General features: G+C 43.3%; 1 protein-coding gene across 1 annotated transcript in view; it reads left to right on the top strand.

Moving 5' to 3' along the window:
* PIK3CB (phosphatidylinositol-4,5-bisphosphate 3-kinase catalytic subunit beta) overlaps window positions 1–24,585 on the top strand; it is an 86,447-nt gene that overhangs the window by 6,492 nt on the left and 55,370 nt on the right. The window contains exon 2 of the mRNA XM_064384794.1: window positions 10,098–10,266. The gene's annotated coding sequence lies outside the window, so the exon portion shown is untranslated. The remainder of the gene's footprint in view (window positions 1–10,097; window positions 10,267–24,585) is intronic.

Below are 24,585 nucleotides of genomic sequence, written 5' to 3'. Positions count from 1 at the left end.
GACTTTTTCTCTGAGAAATATTTAGCATAAGAGTAAAGACATAAAGGTTAAATAAACATCTGTAAGTTAAATTATCAAAGGAAAAGACTAATGTTCAACAATAATGTTTTAAGAGGTTATTTTGGCTCTGTTATATGAAGGAATTAGCATGGGATGGTTTGGAAGTTTATAGGTGCTATTTCATGAATTGAGACTTCTTTCACTGGGATATAGAGATTTCTTTTCCTGTATTGTGACTGCTCCAGGTATTTACTCTGTTGTTAATGGTGCTTGAGAGCTGATACTTGATACTTTTTTTGCTGTTTTGAAACACCTGTGTAGTCATCACATAACTGATTCACCCTAACTGAAAATTGTACTTGACAAAAGGAATTCTAACTGTAGTTTAAAGGCACGGTAAGGATGTACTTGAAGTTTCAGTTTCAGTGATTGAGTGTTGGTGTCCATTGAGTGGGGGCGCTAGGAAGGCTGGGAAGGATTTCTGTGATGGGCTCACATCAGAGCTCAGCTTTAGCAGCTCTCTGCAGGGTGAGGTCTGGGTTTGTCCCTGCAGCTGGCACAGGTTTGCCAAAGTGTTCTGCTCCAAGCTCTGTGGGTGAGCACACAGCAAGAAGGATGCAGACCTGTGTGTGCTGTCAGCTATGTAAACATTTCCATATGCCAAATGTGTACAGCCTGCCATCACCATCCAGTCTTGGCCTTCCTGCTGCATGGGTGTGCTCCCAGCTCCTGGTGGCATGTGGGAAATCTGCAGAGAGGGCTGGGAGACTGCTGCTGCCAGCCACTGCTTCACGGTGTGTGACACAAGCTTATGGTGTGTGACAGGCTGAGGGTACTGAGAGCCAAACTGCTGTGAAGCTGCAGGAGGTGTGGATTACACACATCTGCATGTGTGTGCAATGTGCACACCCAGAGGCCCTCTCAGGAAAGCTCTCCTAGCTCTGTGTGTCCTGCCTTATCCCACGTGCTGCTGCCCTGGAGGCTGTGGCAGGTGCCCTGTTCCTCTGTCCCTGTGGAGAGGGATCCAGGCAGGAGCTGGGCAGCACAATTCTGCTTTGGGTGGGTGGAGGGGAAACAGGACAGTGCAAAAGCATTTCCTTTGCTGTCATCACATTCCTCTCTGCACCAGGAATTTATACCTGAGCTTCAGTGCCCTCAGTGCTCTGGATGAAAAATAAACAGCTTTTCAGGTGAACTTTTCAGGTCTTGAGAAGCCTAGGCACCACTGGTCTTTCTGAGTCCACTTAGCCCTAACATTTTTAGAAGTCTGGAAATCAATTATTTTATTAGTCTTTCATCAAAAAAAACGTAATTTCGCAGCATAAAGAAGAATTAAGGCTGCAGTGAGTTACCCTTTCCCAGGAAAGCAGCAGTGGCTGGCCAAAGCTTTCTCCAAAGGTGTTTGTGGAGGGTTTGGTCTTTCCAAAAGTTTTTCTGTGGGGGGACTAAAAGCAGCAGGGAGTAGCATTTGGAAACCTTTCTTCAAATCATTCCTTACTGAGCACTGCCATTCCTGTGATAGCTGATTACCCATCTCCTGAGCAATCTTCTGAGTATGACAGGCTCCTTCTGGCATGGGGTTTGCTTTCTGCCTGTCCTGATTAGCCCAGACAAAAAAAATCAGCCTGTATCAGTTCCTGAGAAGTGTCGAGCAGTTGTCGTGTAATTGTGACCTGATTTTACCGTAGTGGGTGTAATTCCAGTTCCTGTGCTCTCTGTGGTCTTTGGGGCTGATGTTGCAGTTGTCAGACAGCAGGGAGGCCTTGCTGATGGCAGCTGGGATGTTGTCATTACTTCTCTCCCAGATGTGGGAGATCAGGCACAAAAGGCTGCTGCTGTAAGCAGGGACAGAGAAGGCTTTGAGGTTGTTCACTGGAATTTCTGCTTTCCGTGTATTACCCAAACAGGAGCATATTTCTTACCAATTGCAGTGACTTGGATCTAAGTAATGTTTAGTGCTGCTGGTGCTACATCCTCAGCTGGGCTGCAAGTTCAGTTGCCAGGAAAACAATTATGGAAAGGAAACAATCCAACTCAATCCCCAGCTCTCAGCCCTGTGCAGTTAACAGACATCAAATGAAATAATTCATACTTGGAAAAAGTTATAGAAAGTGCATGAGGTTACCTTCTTACTTAACAACTCTGCTCAAACTTATCACCCAGGCATTTTTCAGAGTGGAGTTTGGTGTTGTTCCCTGGGAGTTCCTTGGATACTTGACCCTAGGTCAGTTTCTCCTACAGAAAACCCTCATGAAAGTTCAAATGCCAGTGGAAAATCCCAGAAATTTCCTTGGGCAGTTCTCCCTTGGGACGAATGATTCCCAGTCTCATGGAGGTGATTCAAGAGCCATCTTCATCCCAGTGGTGTGATTAACCATGTCCCCTTTTGGTCAGTTGGCTCAGAACTGCCTTTGCCCCTGTTGAGGAATGTTCCAGACAGTAAAGCAGAAGGAATTATTGGCATATGCTGTGCAAGCAGTGGCATGCCTAAAGTGACACTAAATTCCAAGATTTCCTCCACCAGCTGTGGCTCCCCTTGCGAAAAGATATGAAAACACATTCTCAAAATTGGGGTGGGGAACACTGTTGGGCAATGATGGGAAGACAGGGCTCCTGTAAAACATCCTTGGTGGGAGAGAAAACCCCCGGCTTGCTTCCATTGGAATTTGTCATCCCTTCCTGAGAGGATTACCAGAAGTGCAATTCTCCTGAGACACCAGCCTTCTCCAGTGCCTGGGCTGTGGGGCCAATAGAGGCTTTCAGGGAAGGCCATCTCTGGGTTTGCAAGAGGTTTAAAAGCTGCCCTGGAGATGGGGCAAGAGGAAGATTACCAGCCAAAGTTTGGTGGGAAGTGCCTGATCAATAATGAGCTTTAGGTGAAGGAGAGCCGAGGAAGATGTTTTTCCATTATCACAGGGGGAAGCAATACCAGTTAAGGCAAGGCTTGCAGCAGAAACATTTACTGGAAGTGTTTACATGTTACTTAATACCTTGACATGCATTATTCAACTTGTGTAATATCAGCTGGGGTGGAGCAGGGAGGAATGGCTTTGGCAGGAGAATTTGTTTGCTCCCCATGGAATATTTTCCTGGTCGTAGCTACCTTCTTTGGCAATGAGATACATTCCAGGAACAGAAAAAGTGTTCTTGAGCCACATTTTTATGAGCTGCTGGAATGTGCTCTCTTGTGAAGGTGACCTAACCTTGTCCAGATGGCTGCTCCTTCTCTGAGCACTGCCATCCTGTCAGTCTTTTTCCAGAGTGGAACAGAACTGCAGCAGAAGCCCCCCGTGAGCCCTCTCCAGGCAGGGGAGAGGGCACTGAAATGGATGCACTTCTCCTTCTGGAAACAAACCCCACGTTCCCTCGCAGAGGGACCAGCAAGTGCACTCTCCTGAGCAAGCCACTTAGGCTGCAGCTCTCCTGGTGGGCCTGAAGGACTTTCTGGGCTGCAGCCAAGTGACCTGTGCCTTTCTGCTGAGGAAAAGGCAGCGGGAGCTCTGTGCACGTGAGCAGGGCTGCAGTCTCACCGTGAAGGAGAGAAGGAGAAATAGACTGGGGAGCGTGAAGTTCAGCAGGCATCTCTGCTTCCCTCGTCCACACAGACAGCAATTTCATGATTCACCTGCTGGATGATTTTGTTTTGCTGACAAAGCTGTGATAAACAAAGACTTGGCATCATTTGCATAGTTGTTTAATCTAAAGGCGTGTGAGTCATAGAAATGAAACTTTCGACTTGTTGTGATAGACTGCCAGGCAGAGGGGATGAAACACACAGTTTTTGATTTGGTTAATCAGTACCTGGAAACTTCGTAAAAAGTGATTCAGCACAAAGCCTGGAGTTTCCAAAATAGTAAGGCAAGCTTAATTTCTAGTTTTGAAAGAAATAATAATATACTTGTACTCTTACACTGCAACAATTTTTTTTTGTGATGGCATTTTGCCAGACTTAGTAATTTTAACTTTTATAGACTAAAAATTAAGATGATGCATCTGTAGCTCAAATAAACTGTCTAAAATATAATTCCTAGAAATAGCATGAGTCTTTCTGATTCAGGATGACTGGATCGTCTAGCAACGGAAGGCTAGAAAAATGTACTTCAAAAAATGTACTGGCATTTTAGGAGTAGTCCAGGAATCTCTTCTGCACTGGTTGTGCAGTGCCCCTTAATAACTCTGCTCTGAAATGTGCTTTTTTCCAAAGATGGGACTCAAGGATGGCTCTGGATTATCAGAAGTTTAGTAGAGCTGTGAGATGAAATTATTTCTGTCTGCTGCAGCAGGGAACTGAACATTCTTGCTTCTCAGCAATTTCAGTGTGTTCTTGTGACTCTGTTTGCACTGATTTAGTGTAGGACAGTTTTATAGAAAAATAAACATTGAAATTAGTTGTACATGAATTAGTATTAGACTTGAAACATTGTTAATAAGACATCTGTAAATGCCTTTCAAAAGCCTGTCTGTTATATATATATATGTATTTTTGGTAGTCCTTTTAAAAATAGAAACTCATCAATAGTATTAAAATTACAACACAGTCACCAGAGGGAGGAAGTTAGAATCTGAGATTTTAGATAGAGATTTAAAATAATAGTCCATTTGTAGGTAGAACTGATATTTTTGAGGAATGATGATGCATGTAGTATTTGTCATTTTTCTAGTGCTTAAGGAATTTTTAAATTTCACAACAGCTTTCTTAGTTTGCCCTGCTGTGTAGGTAAAGTGGTGATAAACAATGAAATTATTGTTTTGAACATGTTTTCCATGGGCTAGTGAAATGTTAATGCAGTACCTGTGTCTCATGGTAGCAGCAATACACCACATTTGCTTTTATTTCTTTCTTTGGTTTGCACATCATGTGTAACTCATGCAAGGTGGGTTGGAGCAAGTCTTTCCTGGTTTGCAAAGTTACATGGCCGAATTCTGAGGTGATGCCCACTGTACCCTTCAGGTCAGTAGAGGTGTTTGACCCAAAGGATAACTACATCAGTGTACTTGGAGGGACAAATACTCTCTTTTCTCTCTTGTAGCAGTTCTGACAAAACAAAGTCTTGCTATCTGTGACTTACACCATTGTGACTGGACAATGAAGAAAACTTGACAAAACATCAGTTGAAAGTCTCCTCAAGGTGAAATGCTGAAATAGTACAGCATTTCATATACACAGTCATTAAAATGTGTGACAGCCTCAGTAGTGTTCCTGATCATTGCTGGTTTTCACAGTTGTCACATCTGCTCTGTTATCAGAATTGCCTTAACAAAAAGGCCAGCTAGAAAATAAATATGCAAAGAGGCTGAGAGAGAGATGGATTTCCTGTAATGAATCTCTTTCTAGTCTTTGCCTCTGGCTGAGAATAGTAATATGCCATTAACCCGAGAGATGTAAAACATGCTGTGCTGTGCTTGGAAGGGTGTCAGAAACTCCTCCTGTAAGGATGAGAAGATATTGTTTTGCTATTCCAATTGTTGGTTAGCCTAATCATAGTAAGCATTTCAGAAAAAGGGAACTCCTTGTGAAGGCTGATGTTTGATTTTGGTAATTAGCAGATTGCAAAGAGGGGCTGGTGACACAGATGTGTTGAGGCAGAAGGAGCAGCTGTTACACTTGAAGTGCTGTCTCACACATTACAACCTGCTGGACATTGAAGCCTATTTTTAGTAAAAGAATAAATAAGCTGGCTGTGCCCTACTTTTTTGTCAAAATGTGTCATGGGATCTTTGTATTTGATTAGAAAAGTTAGTAGAAATAACACAAGGGAACTCAGTGCCTCGTCTAAAAACTGACATTTCTAACAATCCAGTTATGTTAATAAAATGTTAATATTGGTTATGAGTTCAGGCCCACAAAGTAGGCAGAGAAAATGATAGTTGATGGGAGACTTGTCTGTGTGGGCTCTGAGGTTACGTGTGGACAGAATTCCTACTCTGGTAGGCACTGGCCTTTTGGATTAAAGAATTTGTTTTGTATTGATGGAACTATTTTTACAAAGCCTGTGTTAGGAAACTGGAAAAATTAAAGACTATGTAGAGTTATTTGTGTAAAAAGGGAGAATGTAGCAGGAAAGTCAGCTGGCCACTTCAGGATGCTGTTAATTGTTGTAAAGGCCTTACTCTTCCTAATTCTCAGTGGTTTTTTTAATCTTCACTTGCTGATACAGATGGAGGTCCACATATCTTATATCAAAACTGTTTTGTAAAGTGTGACCATACCCAGTGACCAGAACAGACACAGAAAAAGATATGTTGGCTATGGTATGGAATTAGTGACAATAAGTATTTTCAGTCAGTTTGTCTATGGATTAGTGCTATTAAAAATTTGCTGCTTTATTACAATGGAATTTGCATAAAGTGATCATAATGCCACCATTTAAAAGTGGCTGCTTAGTAGCTTCTGCCCGTGGGGTTTCTGTGTTTTGGAAGCAGTAGGACCATGTGCCTTCTGGCTGTGGGTTTCCATGGTGGGTGGGGATTCAGCTCCCAGCCTGTTGGTTTCTCTGGGTCTGGATTGAAGGCACTTGAGATGGCAGCTCCTGTTGGGACTCAGGTGTTTATTATTTCTTATCAGTCAAAGTCTCACAACCGTGAGTTCAGCAGCCTTTCATTAGCAGGCACAGAATGGCTAACAATCTCTTGTTACAAGGACACCTAGATTATTTTCCCTTTTAACCCAATAACTGATCCCAAAGAGCCCTCAGTGTGGATTTTTCTGCCCAGTTACAGAGCGCCACCCAAACCCATGAAGAAGGAAGAAGAAGCATGAAGAGGACAACACTCTGTGCCCTCCATCTTGCTTCCATCACAACATACTAAAAATCCCAAAACCTAAATTTCTCTCCAGGTGATACACCTACACTACTCTCTGTAATCTATTTCACACTTTTGTGGATTCCAGTCTATCTTGAAGCCTAGGAAACTTTCTCCATGAATGAGGGTCAAAGTCAGTGCTCCCCTGAGGGTCAGGGCGCCCCAGAGTAGATAAATATTCCCAGTGCCCTGAGTTTCCACACCAGCCCTTCCTGGCGCAGCTGCAGCCTCAGGACAGAGGGTCTCTGCAGTTCCCCAGCCAGGACCCAGGTTTGGGGAGCTCTGTTTGATCACCAGCACAGCCAATGCTCCAGGAGAGCCTTGGTGGGGTCAGACCTCCCTCCAGCTCAGACCTGCTGCTGCTCACCAGCTCACACAGCTTGTCTGAGCGGGGAAGAGCAGAGAGAGCTGAGCCCAGCAGTTCACAGCAGGGCTGTGTCTGCCCTGGTGGTACATCAGCTGACTGCTGGTGATTCTGGTGTGGCACAGCAGCCTGGGACCTCGGGAGGTTGAGGATGAGGCCCTGTATTTAAAGTGGCTCTGCGTTGTTTTAGCTAGGCTTAAATTTTCAAAATGAGAGCCCTCAGACACGGAATTCAGCAGGGGGAACAGAGCAGTGAAGTGCCAGGATTTGCCTGGGCTGCTGCAGCTGGATTTGAGGGGCTGCTGCAGCTGGCAGAGGGGTTTGCCTCTCTGGTTCCTGTATGCTCTAGGTTCTCAGAGAACTCTTCTACTGAATTTTACTCGTGTGAAATGACTTGGTTTATAGCAAAGCACTGTTAAAGAGCTGCTTGTTCTGGCTGTTCCTCCATTAGCCAAAGCCAGCATCCCTTTGGTCTGACACGTGCTTTGCAGTCTGGTAGTGCTCCAGCCGGCTGCTGCTGCTGCCCCTGCACCGGGACAGCTGAGACACCAAGGGCAGCTTTTACAGACACCCAGGCTGGGCAGGGGACCACAGCACTGCCAGAACACCTCTGGGGGAGCATCCTGCTCCCAGCACTGAGGTGGTGTGTCCTGCTCACAGCGTCGGGGTGGCGTCACACCGTGTCCCTCACTGTGCCATTAGCACTTCTCCATGCACCCGAGAGGCCCTGGTGGCAGTGGGCAGCTTGGGTTTCACAGGCTGGGCTGTCTGACAGCTGCAGAGATGGGGGAGCTCCAGGAGGCCAACTTTCATTTATCAGCTCAGCTGGTCCAGGACCATGCCACCCATACACCTTGTCCTCTCTGTCATATCATTTACGTGTGTTGCAGTACTGTAACCTAGGGCATAAAATCATGTATTGGGCATCTCTTAGCATTTTCCCTACAGGAGATTAAATATAGGCTTTGACAGTTAAATCTGATTCTTGGGATTTATTGTACTAAACACAAGGTTTGAAAGAGTCACAGCCAGTATAATCCACTTGTTTATTAACACTTCTTAAATTTCAGTGACTAATGACTCTACCTTCCAAATGGTACCAACCTGCTACTTTTAGGGAATAGGAGACGTATTTTTTCTAGTCTAGATGAAGAAGGGCCTTCAAAGGGGAGATTAAAGTTTTGTTAACAGATAAGCTATTTTTTGAACGTTACAAAGCAAACTGGCTTTCCTCTAGTGACTGCTGAGGAGAGTGACATGTTTTTTGTCATACACAAGATGTTCTAAAGCCTTTTATTTGGACAGCAGTAGGCAGCTAGCTGGCAAAGGGATGACCACGCATTGTTCTCTCTACAATTGCTCACACAGTTTTGAATATAACTTTTTTTTTTTTTTAAGAAAAGAATTAGTGATGAGAGATTCTCCTGCCGTTCTCTGTTCAGCAGAAAACATTCCTGTGCTTTAACTGCCCAAAGCTCATTTGGTTTGTAGATGTTGCCATTGTGTCACAGTATTGGACAGTAGCAAGTTGTTGCTATATGTGTTTAAATTTTCTAATTAATTATTTCTAAGTATCTCCTGCCCAGTGTTTTGCTGTGTTCTGGATCATTGTCCTTTAGATTTATTCTTTTGGATTTTTTTTTTTCAGAATGGCTTTTTCTGCTTCAGGCCAAACATCCTTCCCATGGCATTTCCACTTGTTTGGAAGTACAGAGACAACTTAATTCCTTTCTTCTGATCACTACAGTGACACAGGATTCAAAGAGTGTAAACCCAAAAAACTGAAAATGACACATTTTCAAGCACTCAAGAATGTGCCCTAGGTGTACAGCTGTTTCACATGCAAAGACATGACTCAGATCCAGCCTTTTCAGACAAAGCCCTTTCATTGTACTGAGAACACATGTAACAATAGCCTGGGGGGCTGAATAATAGAACATTTGTTGTTTTGTGAAGGGGGGTGGGAAGGCAGTCTAAAGATAAGGAAATTGAAAATTAAAATGATATTTGAAGTCTGGTGGATTTTTTTTGCACGCCACATAGGATATAAAAATGTTTCTTTAAGATGTTTCAAGGCAAGTTCCTTATCCGTGTCACACACACTGTCTGTAACAACACCATGTGTGACAAGAGCATGAATATCATGCAAGCTGATCAGCTGTAATCTGAAATATCTTAATAACTACTCACTGAGTAGTTTTTTCCCCCCTGCTAAATACTGATACTGTATTTGGAGGCATAAAACAGAAAATGGAAAGGAAATTTGAAATCCGGGATTACAACCCTGGAGAAAAACTCGGTATGGTCAGGTTTACTGAAGTCTATTCACAGAAATTGTCTATACAAGACAGTTTTAACGTGCCTGAGGCTTTGTGTGTGATAGACACTTCAAGGCATCATTACTCAGTTGAAAAAGATGGCAGTAGAGTAAACAGATTTTTAAGGCTCTGGATTGTAGCCCTCTGCTCAGTCCATAAGTCATTCACATCATGGCTTATGCTTTGCAAAGACTGCACTGGATCCTGTAGAACAACCACCTAATGTCGCAAGATCCAGAGTAAATAGCTCTTTTTAAAGAAACGTTATCAAGCCTTCCCAATCACAAACCCATTTGTCATCAGTGAGGCCAACTACTGAGCCAAGGTTTCAGTGTCTAAGCCAAGACTATCTGGAATATTTAATGTCAAAACCACAAGTATCAGAATGATTTGAAAAAACTGCAGATCTGGGACTTTTTACATTACTGGATTTCATTAATACCTTATTTCTTCAGAAATATATTTCAATTGCAATGCAAACTTTAAACAGAAGAAACAAGTGGCTCAACATGCTGAACTAAACTTTGTTATGTAGAATACGATCCATTTGTATGAGTGGCACATTTGCCTGATAAACCAGTCTCATTTGAAATCTACTTTTTTTTTTCCAGGAAGAAGGGAAGTCAAGGGAAGTTACTACACTCTGTGGTGTGAAGTAGCAGCATGATGTTCAGGAGCAATGCTTGTGGTACTGAGCAGACTTAAGGAACCGGTTAAAAGCAGGAAGGGGAGCTGTTAATTGACACAGGACAGACAGGCTGTGAAGGCAACTGACACACGGTAGGCAAGATTTCTCATTAACTTCTGCCCTTCCACTGAGATTTGCCTAGAGGTAGCATTGCATGATCACCATTCATGCAAAAATCCCATTTGCTGAAGTAATAGGGGAGATGATTGTCCTTCCCAGAGATTTCCAGTTAATAGATGTTGTGGTTGGTTGGGTGGTTTGTAAAAAACAACAAAACATTTCCTAGATATGTTCTAATCCAAATTTAATGGATTTTTAGTGCCTTGAGAATTGGCAAGTGAAGTTGAGGAAGTAAATCCATCCATCCATTTTCAAAACTGGATTAACTGGAAAATGAACAGACTTAATAGACAAGCTTAATGATACAGCATGATTATTAGCATAGAGATGTTAAAATATGCATAATATAATCATACTCTTTGTGGACAAGGATGTGCTACGCCTCACCCTGTGTTCATTGAAGGCGTAGGAATGTTGCTGCTGATTTCAGTGGGTGGGGACGGCCCGCTGCATGCAAAAGTTGTTTCCTTACCGGTTACATTCTACCTTACGTTCTTTTGATTGCTTCTTTCAAGCCTCAGAAAACCCCCTTTTCTAGGTACTAGTTCCCATGCAATTATTCCTGACCGCTCAGCACCGAGACTGCCGAAATGAGGACGTATCGGGGAATTCATTGGCATGGCAATAGGCTGCTATAATAAGTTTTTCCCTGCTGATTTCCAGAAGGCGCTTCGGGACAGATGCTCTAGGATGAGCCTCTCCCGCGTGCCCAGGGCGGCTGCCCCTGCTCGCAGCCCGACCTGGGGGTGCGGCAGCGGCTTCGGGGCGCTGCGAGTGCGAGCCGCGCCCGGGAGCGCCGGAGCGGGGCGGGCGGAGCGCTCCCGGAGCGCCAGGGGCGGCTCGCTCGGGGAAAGCGACCCCAGCCCGGGGGCCGCCAGCCCGCAGCGCCGGCCGGAGGCGCGGCCAGCTCCGGCCCTCCGGGGAAGGGGAGCGGCGCAGGGGCGGGACGCGTCGCGCCATTGGCCACCAGCCGCGGTTCGAGAGCGAAAGCCCGGCCCGGGTTGGCGGCGGCGGCCTGAGGGCGAAGCCATCGCCTTGGTAACCCCGGCGGAGCGCAGCGCCGGGGCCGGTGGCGGCCGAGGGAGCGCTCCCGCTGGCTCCCGCGCCGCCGCGCTGGCTGGGGCGGCGCGGACACGGCGGCGGCCGCTGCCCGGGCAGGTGGGCGTGCGGGGCGAGCAGGTGGGCGTGCGGGGCTGGCCGTGCCCGGGCAGGTGGGCGTGCGGGGCGAGCAGGTGGGCGTGCGGGGCTGGCCGTGCCCGGGCAGGTGGGTGTGCGGGGCCGGCCGAGCGCGGGCTGCGCTCCGAGCGCGCCGGGACGGGGCGGTCCGGCGGCACCGCTTGGTGTCGGTGCGGTTGCGGCCGGGCTCCCCTCGGCCGCCAGCGCGCTGCTGGCGGTGCCTCCCTGTCCCAGGCTGCGCGGGAAGAAGGGTCCGCTCCGCTTGCGACACCGTGGTTGCTCAACTGCGCGGGCGGCTCCGCGCCCTCCCCGCGCGGGGGAAGGTTCCGGCGGGACGCGGCCGTTTGGCGGCGGAAAGGGGCCCGGGGCGGCGGCAGGGCTGGGCCGGGCTCGCTGCGGCAGGCGGGCGCCTTTGTGCCCGGCCGCGCCGGGAACGGCCCCGCAACAAGTGCCCGGTCCGGGGCCCGCGGCCCGCTCCAGCCCGGGCCGCCCCTCCCGCTGCCCGGGGCTCGGCGGCGCTCGGGAGAGGCTGAACGGTCCCCGGGTGCTACTCCCCCCGAGCGTTCGCCGGACAAGCTTTGCTCTGCCTGGAGGTTTTTTCTTTCTTTTTTTTTTTTTTTTTTTTCCTAGCCGAAAACTGTCTGTGATTGCTCTGTGAATTTTAAGTGGCGTTTCTATTACTCGATACTCTCGGTTGTTTTCAGCTGGGTTTCTGAGTGTTGTTTTCCTTGGGAACCGCAGGAATTTGTATGGCAAAGCAGTATTTGGGACATGTGTTTGCAGTCAGCTGCTCGCGCTGTGCAGGGCGGCGCACAGAGCGGTGGCTTTGGCACTGCTGTCATCGTGTGCTCTCCCAACACACAGCCACACTGCCACAGACGAGGAGCGGCTTCTCTGCAAGGGGGGAATAAATCTTCATTAGTCCCAAAGAGTTCCTGAAAGAGAAACGGAAACCTCTCATGCCAGACTCGCTGGTTTGTCTAGTTGCAACACATGTGTGCTTAGGCTCATGCTGGACACTTTCCAAACTCCGGAAAGCTGAGTTTTTCTTGGGGTGTACAGAGTTTTTTGTTTGGTTTGATTTGGTTTTGTTGTGTGGTTTTTTTTCCCCCGAACTTTATGCACTTAAAGTCTTTTTTGTCACTGCATACACTGTAGTTTTGTTCATTTGGAATTGACAAGTATAGCCATAACTGTAAATATTAGGTACTAAGTCCGTGCTGCCATTGTTCTGTTGATGTTGAGCTTCATTCAGGCTTAGGAAGTTCCTGAAGCTGGAAACCTCAGCAATATATAATTTATGTTCTCAGGATCATAGTTTAGGGTTTGAAGTGAGATGAATGTGTGAAGGATGTCAGAGAAAATTGACTGGCCTCTGTTTTGCAGTATTAGCTAGAGACTCCCACAGCTGTGTGCCTTCAAAGATTACTTAAAAGGTGGAATAAAACTTTAGTGCCTGCTTGCTTTTGGGAAAATTGCATATAAAGGAATATTAACGTCCATATGCTTGGCAGGGGGTTGTGAAGTCTAAGGAATGCATTAAGGTGGCTGGGAATCAATCAGCGGGTGACCTGGAAACTTTGATCTGGAAGCTTGCCTTCAGACTAGTGGTGGTTTCCAGGCTTTGGGAGTTTCATGGCAGCAAGCAGTGCTTTTCAGGAGAGTGGAGAATCCTTCAGGAAAAGATTACTGAACAAAAATTCTTTGGTTACTGGTTTACTGGCCTTTCTAAAAAGAATATCAGGGATATTGGTCACATCAGGAATGTTTTGATGTGTATTGCCTTGGAAACATGCTTTAGTGGGGTTTTTAACATTGATTAAATGTTTTGGGGTGTTTGGTTTTGTGTGGTTTTATTTCTTTAAATGAAAGAGACCTCATCTATATGTGGTCTTAAAATAGTTTTGTTGTTTGTCTATTCAAGTATCTATTTTTCTTGAGTAAAAATCACTTCCATTCAGCCAGGTTTCACTTCCTTGGAATATCTGATGTCATGAATTCACTGGTTCTCCAATTGTCTATGGACTTTTGGCAGAACTCCAAATTCTAGTGTAAGAAAGCCTTCTTAAAAAAAAATCATTCTTTGACTCTTGTGATGTAGTGAACAGAGAACATGTCCTGTTCCACTGCTCCTTTCCCTTTAAAGTTTCCATATATCTCTTATACGCTCTATTTTGCAAATAATTTACACCCAAAATCCAGTAAAACCCCAAGCTGTTAGGACGCTGTATGTAGGAGGAGGGTGCCGGGGAAGGAATGTTGTTGTTTAGAAGTTGTGTGGAAGTGCAGGGTGATGCTTTGGCTGTTTACTTGGAAAGCTGCTGTTGTGTTTCAGTGACCAGGGCTTGCAGTTCAAGCAGTTTAAGTGCTTTTTCACCGATCTAAAGATACACATGGAAGTGTTGCCCTTGGAGCTCTAAAGATTGCCATCAGTTAACTTACCTGAAAATAAATGCAAGGCTTGCTGGGCTGCAGAAGGTGATGCTGCATTTATCCAAAGGCTGCTTTGGTTTAGCTGGATTTCTGACTTGCCACTCTTGGGAGCATTTCCCCACTGGCAGTTTCTGTGAAGGCAGGCCAGGACAGAAAAATCTGAAATAAACATCGTTCACAGTTGCATAGAAAAGCTTGCTTGTTTGTTTTGGCGGGTTTTTTTTGTTTGTTTGTTTTTTGGTGGGGTTTTTTTGTTTGTTATTTTTTAGTCAATGTGTGTTTTCCTCAAACCAGTACTCTTGAGCTGACACACGGTGTTACACATTAAATCTCAAATTGTTTGCCTCAAATATGAAGACTTTGAATTATGCAGGCCAGAAATTCATACCAATTCATTTAAATACGAATGCCTGAGTGCATGAAATACTTTGTTTTGTTGCAGTGCTGTTAGTCCTTCCAGCCACTCACATGTGAAAGTTTCCATGTGTTTTGTTTTGATAATTAAATCAGATCTGGGGGCAAAGATCATCTGGAGTAAGAAATCTAACCTTTTATTTTTTTCCAATTTATTTTAGTAAGCAAGCAGTTTTGCTTTAGGTTGGTAAGGTGTGTACTTACAATCCAGAATGAACAGCATGTAACCTTTGGAATAATCACAATTCAGGGAACCTTCAAGGTGAAGGGTACCTGGATCTGGATAATGCCTGAAGTATCAGGTATTTTGTTGACAACACCGACTCACCGACCAATCTCTGTCAGTCTATCAAATTTACACGGGTAAATCTTTTTATCCCAGCCTTTGGTGGAAGGAAATTCAGGAATGTGGTTTCATTTACATACATTAGGAGCTGCAGAGGAGGCCCTCATGTGCAAATGCCTGTGGTTTTGTAGGTACCAACATAATTGAATTTACATACTGGCTTCAGAAGATTAAAGAAACAAAGAGTGACACCGAGGTGTCAAATCCAGCTTCCTTTGAGGAGTGGGATTGGGCAGTTCTGCTTCCCCACTGATCATTTGTGTAGGGGCATTGTTACTGGTTTGATTTTGGCTTCTTTAGTGCAGCTGGAGGTTAATTCCAGCCTGCCACAGGGCACAGTCTCTCCGGAGCTGGTTGCACACGGGCGGAGGATGCGGGCTGTCCTCACCTGCCTTCTCTGACTGCCTGCGCTGCCTTTTGGCCAAACCCTCTCCAGTTCATTGCAAAGGGACAAGGCAGTTGTATCAATTTCTTACCTTACCTGTCGTGGCTTAAAATTGTGAATTAGCTGAACTTGGGAGTAACTTTGTGTCTTTGGAGCTACATCTACGTGTACAGAAGTATGTATAGTATTTACTTTTAAAAGAGCATGAGCATTAGGAGTACTATTACTTCCTTCTGACACGAAATATGTAAATTTGCTACTCACAGCTTACTGTTGCTTTTTTCAAGCTTGTTAAACGTGCATTTTTCATAAGTAGTATTGCATGCAATTGCATTGCAATTTTTGCTACGAAATTGAATTGTAAAGGGTGCTTTTCTGTTCCTAGAATATCTTGCTTTTGTTTGCAAAAGTAGTTATTCTGATTTTTTAGAACAGCTTTGTGAATTCATCAAATATCTTAAAAGAACTCCATCAGAGCTATTGGTACCTAGTTTTATGCTTGTGTAGCTCAGCTTTATATGCTGCTGTAAAGCTGAGCAGTTTTATCTCCCATATTAGGTTGATAAATAATCTTTTAGTACTTCAGTTCACTACTGGCTGTATAAATACAATTTTTGTTCCTGTTTTCCAGAAACTGTGATGATTCAGAGTAAAGGCTGTGTTGGGGATTTAATTTTTTTGCTGGTATGTGATGTTATGTTTTGTCTTTGCATCAATTTACTTGTAAGGGGAGGAACAGTGACAGCACGGTTATTCCTAATTTCTTTTAATGAGACACAATAATCAGTGTGTTCTCATTGCTATCTCTTTGGGTTCTCTTTTAGGGGCTACTGAAGGTTTAGGTTGATTTTAAATTTCTTTTCACAGCGCTGTTCTGGGACTTTTCCCCACCATATTTGTTGTATGCAAAGCAGAAGGCAGAGGCATTAACTTGGAGCTAATGGACAGTTTTAAGTGATGTGTACTCCGTTAGAACTTTGCACTGCTTGCTCTCCCTTTAGGTCATTCCTGTCCTCTCCTTGCTCCCAGGCACCTTATATCCACTGGATTTTAAAAAACAAACCTCAGTGAGAGAATGCAGAGGTGAAGTGGAGGATGTAAGATGGAGCTGGCCTCAGCTGGCAGAGTGTGGGCAGGAGCTCGTGCGGCTGGCAGAGGCAGATAAAGAGTTCTGTGGAAGTCATGTGGGGCTCTGTGGGGAAAGTTATCTGTTAATAAGAATTTGTAAAAATACTGCTGTGTCTTTGGTTTTGTGGTGCAGTGTTGCTGTGAGGTGTTTGCTAACTCTTGGTGTTTCCGGAAGCCCTCTGTGTGCAGGGAAGGTATCAGGGCAGTGAAATAATTCAAAAATAAGCATAAGAATAGCCAGTTGTTTATGGAGGCTGTCATGTGGACTGTGCCATTAACCTGACACTGCCAGAGGCTGTGTCCTGCTGTCAAGTGGTTTTGTGACAGATTTAATGTGGAAGACCTGTGCTAGTGTGCAGCTACAGAGTATCAGAAGAAGTTTAAAAATCAGAGTAGGTAGGTAGGTGGTTTGGAGAGCATTGTACAAAATCTCTAGAAAATAGAACAGCTGGTAACATTTTTTAGTGCTTGAGGTTCTTATGGGAGCTAACTCTCAAGCAATATCTTTTTTTATCTTTGGTACTTGAGAGATGCATTTTGATGCTGTTACATAATTTTATTTTCTAACAAGCAAAGGTAGCATTTTGAAATGTGCTGTTATTTTCACTTAACAATTGGATGTTTATGAGTATAGTATGTTCACAACAGAAGAATATGATGCCTACATGATTAAAAAAACTGATTACATTTGTGTCACCACAAGTAACAGCCATAAAAACCTGCTTTTGAGTCATGCAGACGGATGATTTTCAGTCAGTGGTGTCATTGCTGTTTGGTCCTCCACAAAACTGCAGGTTGGTCTGTAGTTTGTGTGTACAAACCATTGGTACAGGCACAGCTACAGGGGAGAACCAGGTAACCAAAGGCCAGTGTTGCCAGCAGAAACTCAAAAAGCTAAGTACAAAGTTGACCTGGTAGAAAGAAGCACATAAAATGTTATTTGCACTGGGCACTGAATGCCCTTCCTGCTTGGCTTCATGTCTCAGATTCCTTTTCTGGTTTTGAAGAGTACTTTGGTCCTTTTGCCTGTACTTTTTCCCACTACATCTACCTTTCAGTATTCCCAGCTTTTTTATTTTTTTTTATTCTTTGTACAGTGTGGCACAAAATTTACTACTCCTGGGTTAGTCCTTCTGCCTCAATCCTCCATTTTTTTCCCTCCCAACCCCCAAAGAATTTAAGTGTGTTAACCATACGTGACAATGTTATTTACTCTCTGCTGGTGTTGGGATATTTTTGCATTTGGGGTTTTTTGTGGTTTGGTTTTGTTGTTTTTTTTTTTTTTTTTTTTTTTTTTTTTTTCCAGTTCCCTTTTTGACTTAAATAGGTGTTGCTGAGGAAGGCAAGGCCTTTGGGATTTTCACACCACCACACACATTGTGTATTGGAGTTTGAAAATCACATGGGGGTCTTGGGGTATTTGTATTTCTGACCTTTAGTGCTGAGCATCTTACTTTGTTTCTGATACAGGGAAAGAATGTCTGAATTTACTATTTGGTTATCTGTATGCCCTGCTAAGGATGCAGTTCAAGACATAAGATGTTTAAGGAGGATTGTTCAAGTCCTAACCAGGGATCCTCTAAACAAGAAAGGGTTGGTGCTTGGTGTACAGACAGCAGTGACAGAGACAGTGCAGGTGTGTGGTGTCCATATGGGCATGGGCAATGGCAGCCTCAGAAGCTGAGCAGACAGCAGAGTCTTAGTCCTGGTACTAATTAATGGAGATGGACAAGACTGAATCCCCAGAAACAAGTCTAAACCTAGTAGGAAATAAAATTTGAAAGGCAGAATCCTAAAATGATTTGGGTGGAAAGGTTAAAGATTGCACTCCACTGCTGTGGGCAGGGACACCTTTCACTCTCCCAGGGTGCTCCAAGCCCCATCCAGCCTTGCCTGGGACACTTTCAGGGATCCAGCCACAACTTGCTTTGCAGTTGTACACTAGTGTGGCTTTACAACAAACTGAAAGAGGTTACAGCCAGGTGAAGCTCAGTCTTTTCCCAAGCACCAAGTGATAGCATGAGAGGCAACTGCCTCTGCTGCACCAGGGGAGGTTTAGGTTGGACATTAGGAAACATTTCTTCACCAAGTGCATTATCTAGCATTGAAAAAGTGGTGCACTCACCAGAAAAGTGGTGCACTCACCTTCCCTGGATGTGTTTGAAAGACGTGCAGATGTGGCACTCAGGGTATGGTTTAGTGCTGGGCTTGGCAGCCCTGGGTTAAAGGTTAAACTTACTGTTAAGGGTCCTTTCCAATCTAAATGATTCTATGATTTTATTCTGTTCCATGCCAGGTTTAAGTGAAATTGAGGAATTGTGGATTGAGCCACAATAGCAGGAGGTGAGGAACACTCTTCTGCTGAAGTTTATTTACTCGTAGTGATGACTGAGGTGTGTCTGTGTCTGCAGAAGAGCTGTTTTGTTTCTCTTTTCATGGGAGGAACCTGCGATGAGTGCTGACTGGAAAGTGAGTGGTAGTTTCTAAATCCTCTGGAGTGAAGAAAAACACCATTATTCTGGCAGATTGCCAGCAGCAAATGGTGCATTAATTTTTGGCACAAAACTTGCTAGCAAAAAAAGAGACTTTCCTTTCTGTTAATAATAAAAACAAGGAGGGACTGATTATCTGTGCTCAGTAGCTAATACCGTCCTGCTTTTTAGTATCCATGTAAGACAGATACAATACTTTTGACAAAAGTCCTTTTATATTTTATTAAAAATAAAAAACCCCACTTTATAATATACTGATAATCTGCATCTGATTACATATCTAACTTTAAATAATTTGATTATGTTATAAACTTCCATGAGTTATGTGCAAACAATTGCAAAATTTCCCATGTGTTTAGAGATAAAGATGTCACTCTTTATAAAGATGTGTAGAATACTGAGAGTCTTCATGCTAGGCCAGTTTTACTTCCCCAGCACTTCAGAGGTTCTTTTTTACATCTGCTACTAGTGCTAGTAATGTAGGGACATAATATTTTTTAATAGAAATGTTTATTTACACTTGAATTAGGTGACCTCTAGCTATATTGAAAATTTTAGTAAGCTCAGAATAATGACCTAACTCTATTTTTATCTGAGTAATAGTAACAACAGCAACATTTTGTTTACTGAACTGTTGCTTTAACTGTTAGGATACCATTTTTTTTATACTCAGTGTCATTCTTTACAAATTAGAGTACAGCTAACATAAATACATAACAGTTATTTGCATTCTGCAGTCTGTTTTGATAACTGGGAGCTTCTGTTTCCTCTGGGTGCTGTAAATAAATCTGGTGTATGAAGACTTGCAGTGAGAGTGAAGAGCAGAAAAGTTCTGCATAAAAAGGAAAAGCAGTTTAGTAGAGTTCTTGAATAAAAGCACATTTGGCAAGAATGTGAGGATGTAACTTAACAAGTTGGAAGGAATGTTAAGACCACAATCAAGTCTTTTGCTTACAGTTTCTTGTATGAGTAGTCAATGGAGAACTGCAGCAGCTGAATGTGGATATTGGGTGCTGTCCTAATTTCTGTCACTGCAAATATGCTGGATTACAACTCACTTTATAGTAGATCTCTGGGCACCACAAAATGACAAAAGTCCTTATCTGTTTCTACATTTTGAATAAAGAACTTCTCTCTGTGTATTATTTCTCGTACTCCATTTGGTTTAACTGAAAAGCTTCAACATTAATTTACTTGGATGGGAAATACTGTGAGTAAAGCACTGTCTGGGGATTTGTAATAATTAGATTCTATTTCCAAGTGTGTCACAGGCTCTGTGTGAGTGTGGAGACACTGGCTTATCCTGGTGTGTTTTTATCTGTGCATCCAGGGTGAGGCAGTTTTCTTTCTTTGCTGTCTTTGCATGGTAAACTTGAATTAATGTCCTTGAATAAATACAATGGATGTGATGCTGAGGGACGGGGCTTAGGGATGGGCCTGGCAGTGCTGGGACAATTTGGACTCCATCACCTTAGAGGCCTTTTCCAACCCTAATGATTCTAAGTTTCTCTGCTGCTTTTAGCATAAATGCAAACACTTAATTAAAAAATACTTTGTAGCAGCTCTAGTAGTTGAAATCGATGTCAAATAAGTTTTATGTGCTTTATATTAGGATGGGGAAAAGGTAAATGTATTTTTAAGTGGCCCCATTAAAAAAAGATCCGTTTCAGTGAGCACATGTAATTGTTCCAGCTGATGCACAGGCTTGCTTTGGTGACTGTCAGTGAAAATGTTTTTTTCAAAAGAAAATCTCCTTTATAGTGTTTAAAAAAAATAAAGGAGAAATTATTATTAAAAAGTAGGAAGAGGCAGATTGTAGTGCAGCAGCTGAAGTATTTTTAAAGCATCATATCATAAGATTAAAAAGTTAGAGTCTTTAGTGTATTCTTGTCATGGGAATAGAAATTTGAATGATTAACCCCTTTCTATTTATAGCTGTTTTCTGAGTTATTTCAGTTCCAGTTAACTGCTAGGTAAATTTCATGAGAAGACAGAACAATTCTTGCCTTAGTCTCTCTCTGCAGTTCATCATTTTACTGTCCTCAAGTTACTTTCTTTTTGAAGTGAATTTCACAAACCACGGCTGAATTTTCAGGTTTATTTGTAGTTTGGTAACTTGTCAGCTTTTATTATGTTCAACTACAGGATTTATAAAGGCCTTCAACATTTGGTGGCTCCTTTTGTCTTCCCATTTAAAAAACTTGTATCACTGCTTAGGGGTGAATTCCTGGGGTTATTGCCTCAGGAGAAAGAGAGGTGCAGGCTTTGTGTGCTGTGCTGATAAAGCTTGAAAGAACCAGACAATATATACCAATTTTTGTGAGTTTTCCACTCTCTTGATGCCCTAAGTTGCTTCTTCATTGCTGATTTAACTGGGACTTGTTGGCCAGGAAGCTACTCTTCAGGTGGTTTTTAGCTCTATTTGTGCAGTAATAAAGGGTTTCTACCCATGTAATGACAGTTTTCTTGAAAAAGAGGCAGTGGCTAGATCTCTTATATAAGAAGGGTTCTTCAAAAATGGCATCATTCCTGAGACCTTAGGCTCAAGCACCTACATTTTGGTGATTAATAGACCCAGTTAAGCTGAAGAAAGATTTCTTGGGGTGTGGTGGCAAATGAAATGGTTTGTTGTTAAACTTTCTTTTGTTCTGTGATGTGCTTTTTTCTTGCAATGTACGGGTGAGAAGTAAAATAGGATTTTAGAGGGGCTTTGTTTTCTTTCTCACTTATCTTGGGAGAAAATTTGAAAGGAGTTTAGGGGAATATTTGTGAGCTTTTCTGCTGTCACATATGGTACTGAGAAATTTCTATCTTGGTCAAGCCATCATTGTTTGTGTAAAAACTGAAAAGCCTTTGCTTTCTGGTGCAGGAGTCACTTTTTTGGTGTCTGATTCTGTCATATTTTGATAATTGCTTTCCTAAATACAGATGCTGCTGCTGTGGCAGCTCCTTTGCGTGCCCAGGTTACATCCCCTGTGTCCTCCTGCTCCTGCAGTTTGGAGATGTAGCAGCAGGCAGGGGCGCAGACTGCAGCAAAGGTGTCAAATGAAAGTCTCCAGTGATCAGTCAAGTGAAAGTCTCCAGTGCCAGACAGTGGCGTAAATACGGGTGTCATTGTTAGAATCGGGACCAGACTCCTGTACTAAAGTGATTTCAGCATTTATTAGAATAGAAGCCTAAGGCAAGGGGCCCGCGGGCCGAGCGTGCCCATCGAGGATGCTGCAGCGCTGGCGCTGGGTTTTCTTGAGCAGCGATGTCCCCAGTGTTCCAAGTGGAGCGGCACTGATTCACTGGGTCAGATGCCCTTTTTATCCTGTTTTTTGTCCCTCTGGATTGGTTTCCTTTTGGATCCTTCATTTGCATGAAGGTTTAAGGCGCTTGATTGGCCTGTTACAGTTCTGTCCATGCTGGCTCGTTTCTCTGGGGAGGTGGTGCACTTTACTTATGTGTAATAGGGTACATTGAATACCCTATTTCTTATAACTACCCTTTTAACCCCTTTTACAATATAATAACCAAACTAACAGTACATGCTTAACGATCTATCAACTATTTTACAACAGTTTCTAACCTATTTTTAGCATCATGATTGAGTGAGAGCAGGAGGATAAATACACTGACCATGATGTATCTGCTGCCTCTGCTCCATCTTTCCACACCTTGCATCTGAAAATGCCAGAAGATGTAATTTCCTGGGGCAGGGCACAGCCCTGCTCAGGCTCTGCTCCTGCTCAGAACATGGAAGGGAATTTCTCTCTGGAGGGCTCCTGGCACCACAAAATGCTTCTGCTTCTCTCAGAAATAAGGCTGTGGAACAGGTAGATGGTGAATGGACTGAAACCTTTCATTAATGAAGGAAGCCAGAAAATGCCAGTAGTCTAAATTCCTGAGCTGAGCACTGCAGCTGAAATAAAAGGGTTTGGCTTCGTTAGTTTGTTCAAGTATTCTGTAATGTTAGGTGCTATGTCCAAAGGAGTGTAAAAAATGTGAAGACTATTCAAATCTGACTTTTGGATCCAAATTCAGATTTAAACTGTTGGTTTGAGGAGAGGCAGATTGTCTTTTGTGTTTGTTTTTCTTTTGTGGTGTGTTTTTTGTTTTGGTGGATTTAGGATTTTGTTTGTTTTTGTTTTTGAAACCAAGCACTCCCTTGCTTCTAGCCTGGGATTAATTCACATTTGGAGTTCTTAAATTATGTAATATTACAAATCGTCATGCTGAAATTATGCTTCATATTTTAAATATTTTTTCTATGAGGCCTTACTACCTGAAAGAGGAGGGAATAGGGAGCAAGAGCAGATTAAAATGCACACCTTTGTTATCTGAAAGAGCTTAATAATTTGCTTTTGAGTGTTGGAGGTAAACTGTATTTATTAAATGCTTGTATTTTTCCTTCTTCAGCACAGGAATTATTCTTAGTGATTAATTCTAGTTTCAGGTAGTATTTACTGCATGCATGTTGTTAGTGATGGAATGCTGTTATTATTTATTGTGTGGTAATATTTAGAATCAAACAGCAAGTTGGACTGCAGCAGCATGTCTGTAAAATACAGACATGTATTAGGTATTTCTGTATTGGTTCATAGTCCCTTGCAATCCACACTTGGGAGTTTGTTTTAATCATAAAAAACAAAGCCTTTCAAGTGGGCAGCACCTTCACAAAATGGCTCATAGGAATTAATAACTGACAAATTGTTCAGTCTTGCTTTTGAGTTCCATGTTCTCATTTATATAAATTCAAATATGAGTGCAACAAAAAGCAGAATTTGGGAACTAAATAGAAGTAAATTTGTGTAGTTTCACCATATTAGGCATTTCACAGAATGTAATTGGGAAGTGAAACATGGGGACATGCAAATAGTGAAGAAAATAAACTACACAGATCACAAGAAACAGAAATCACAAGTAGTGCTATTAATTACATTTCAAGTAACTCAGTAATAGTGGTGGCATCTTTGCAGAAACAGGATGAGGACTCACTGCTGTATTTCTCTTTTTAAAGTGCAGGTAAATATTTATTCATGTAGTATCTTTTGGGTGGAACCAGTTGGTGTTTTTCAGTGTTTTTATGTCTGTGACACACTAGTGAGTAGGAAATGCATCAGCAATAAGGGCCGTGTTCAGGTGTTCCTGAATTTGGAGGAAATGCTTCATCAGTCCTTATGCACCTTGGTTTTTGAGAGTTTAAGACATTCAGAGAGAAATCATGAAAAATGACATAATGAACTTTAGAATAGCTGAAAATACCACATTAAACAAATACAAGGTTTCTTTATTGAAAGTAATGGTGCAGGGGTAATTTTGTTAGAGAGCAAGTCCTTGTGTTCTGCCCAGTAATTACCCCTAGATTCAGGAGCAGCTTAAAAAACAAAAGTATGGGATGTAATTGTATTGTGATAGAAACAGGAACAGGAATTGCTGTGCTGCTGGCAGTTAATGTCCCTGCCCTTGCCCCTGGGACTTCTGTCCTTAAATACTGCTTTAGGTGTAATGAAAACCTATGCAGAATCAAATATTTATTATTGTTTGCAGCCTGTTTTAGGATGTGGAAAGCTGAATTTGGGCGGCAGGGCTGCTGAGGGTGTGCGGGGATGGCAGCCAGGCTGACTTGGGGATCACTGACTCCTGACATCTCTGTAGGTATCACAAGGACTTGTGCAGGATGCTGCGTTTGTCTGCACCTGCCTAAACTGCTGCTTAGTGGTTAGTTAGGCTCAGCTCAAGCCTTTGGGCCTCACACTTCATGTGTAGGTGAGGATTTCTGGGAAGAGGAGCACTGCTCTGTGACCACAGCTTGCAGTTCTTCACTGCTCTCAGCCACATGGAGCAAGCCAGAGCTAGAGAAGTTGAAGCACTGGCGTGGAGGTGGAAGTGATCTCTGGGCCCTGGGAGGAGTTACATCTTCACATGGACGAGT

The sequence above is a fragment of the Passer domesticus genome, chromosome 11 (assembly GCF_036417665.1).
Source record: "Passer domesticus isolate bPasDom1 chromosome 11, bPasDom1.hap1, whole genome shotgun sequence".
NCBI classification, from domain to species: domain Eukaryota; kingdom Metazoa; phylum Chordata; class Aves; order Passeriformes; family Passeridae; genus Passer; species Passer domesticus.
Note: the sequence above shows the minus strand (reverse complement) of the source record. Positions and strands in the feature narration are given on the sequence as shown.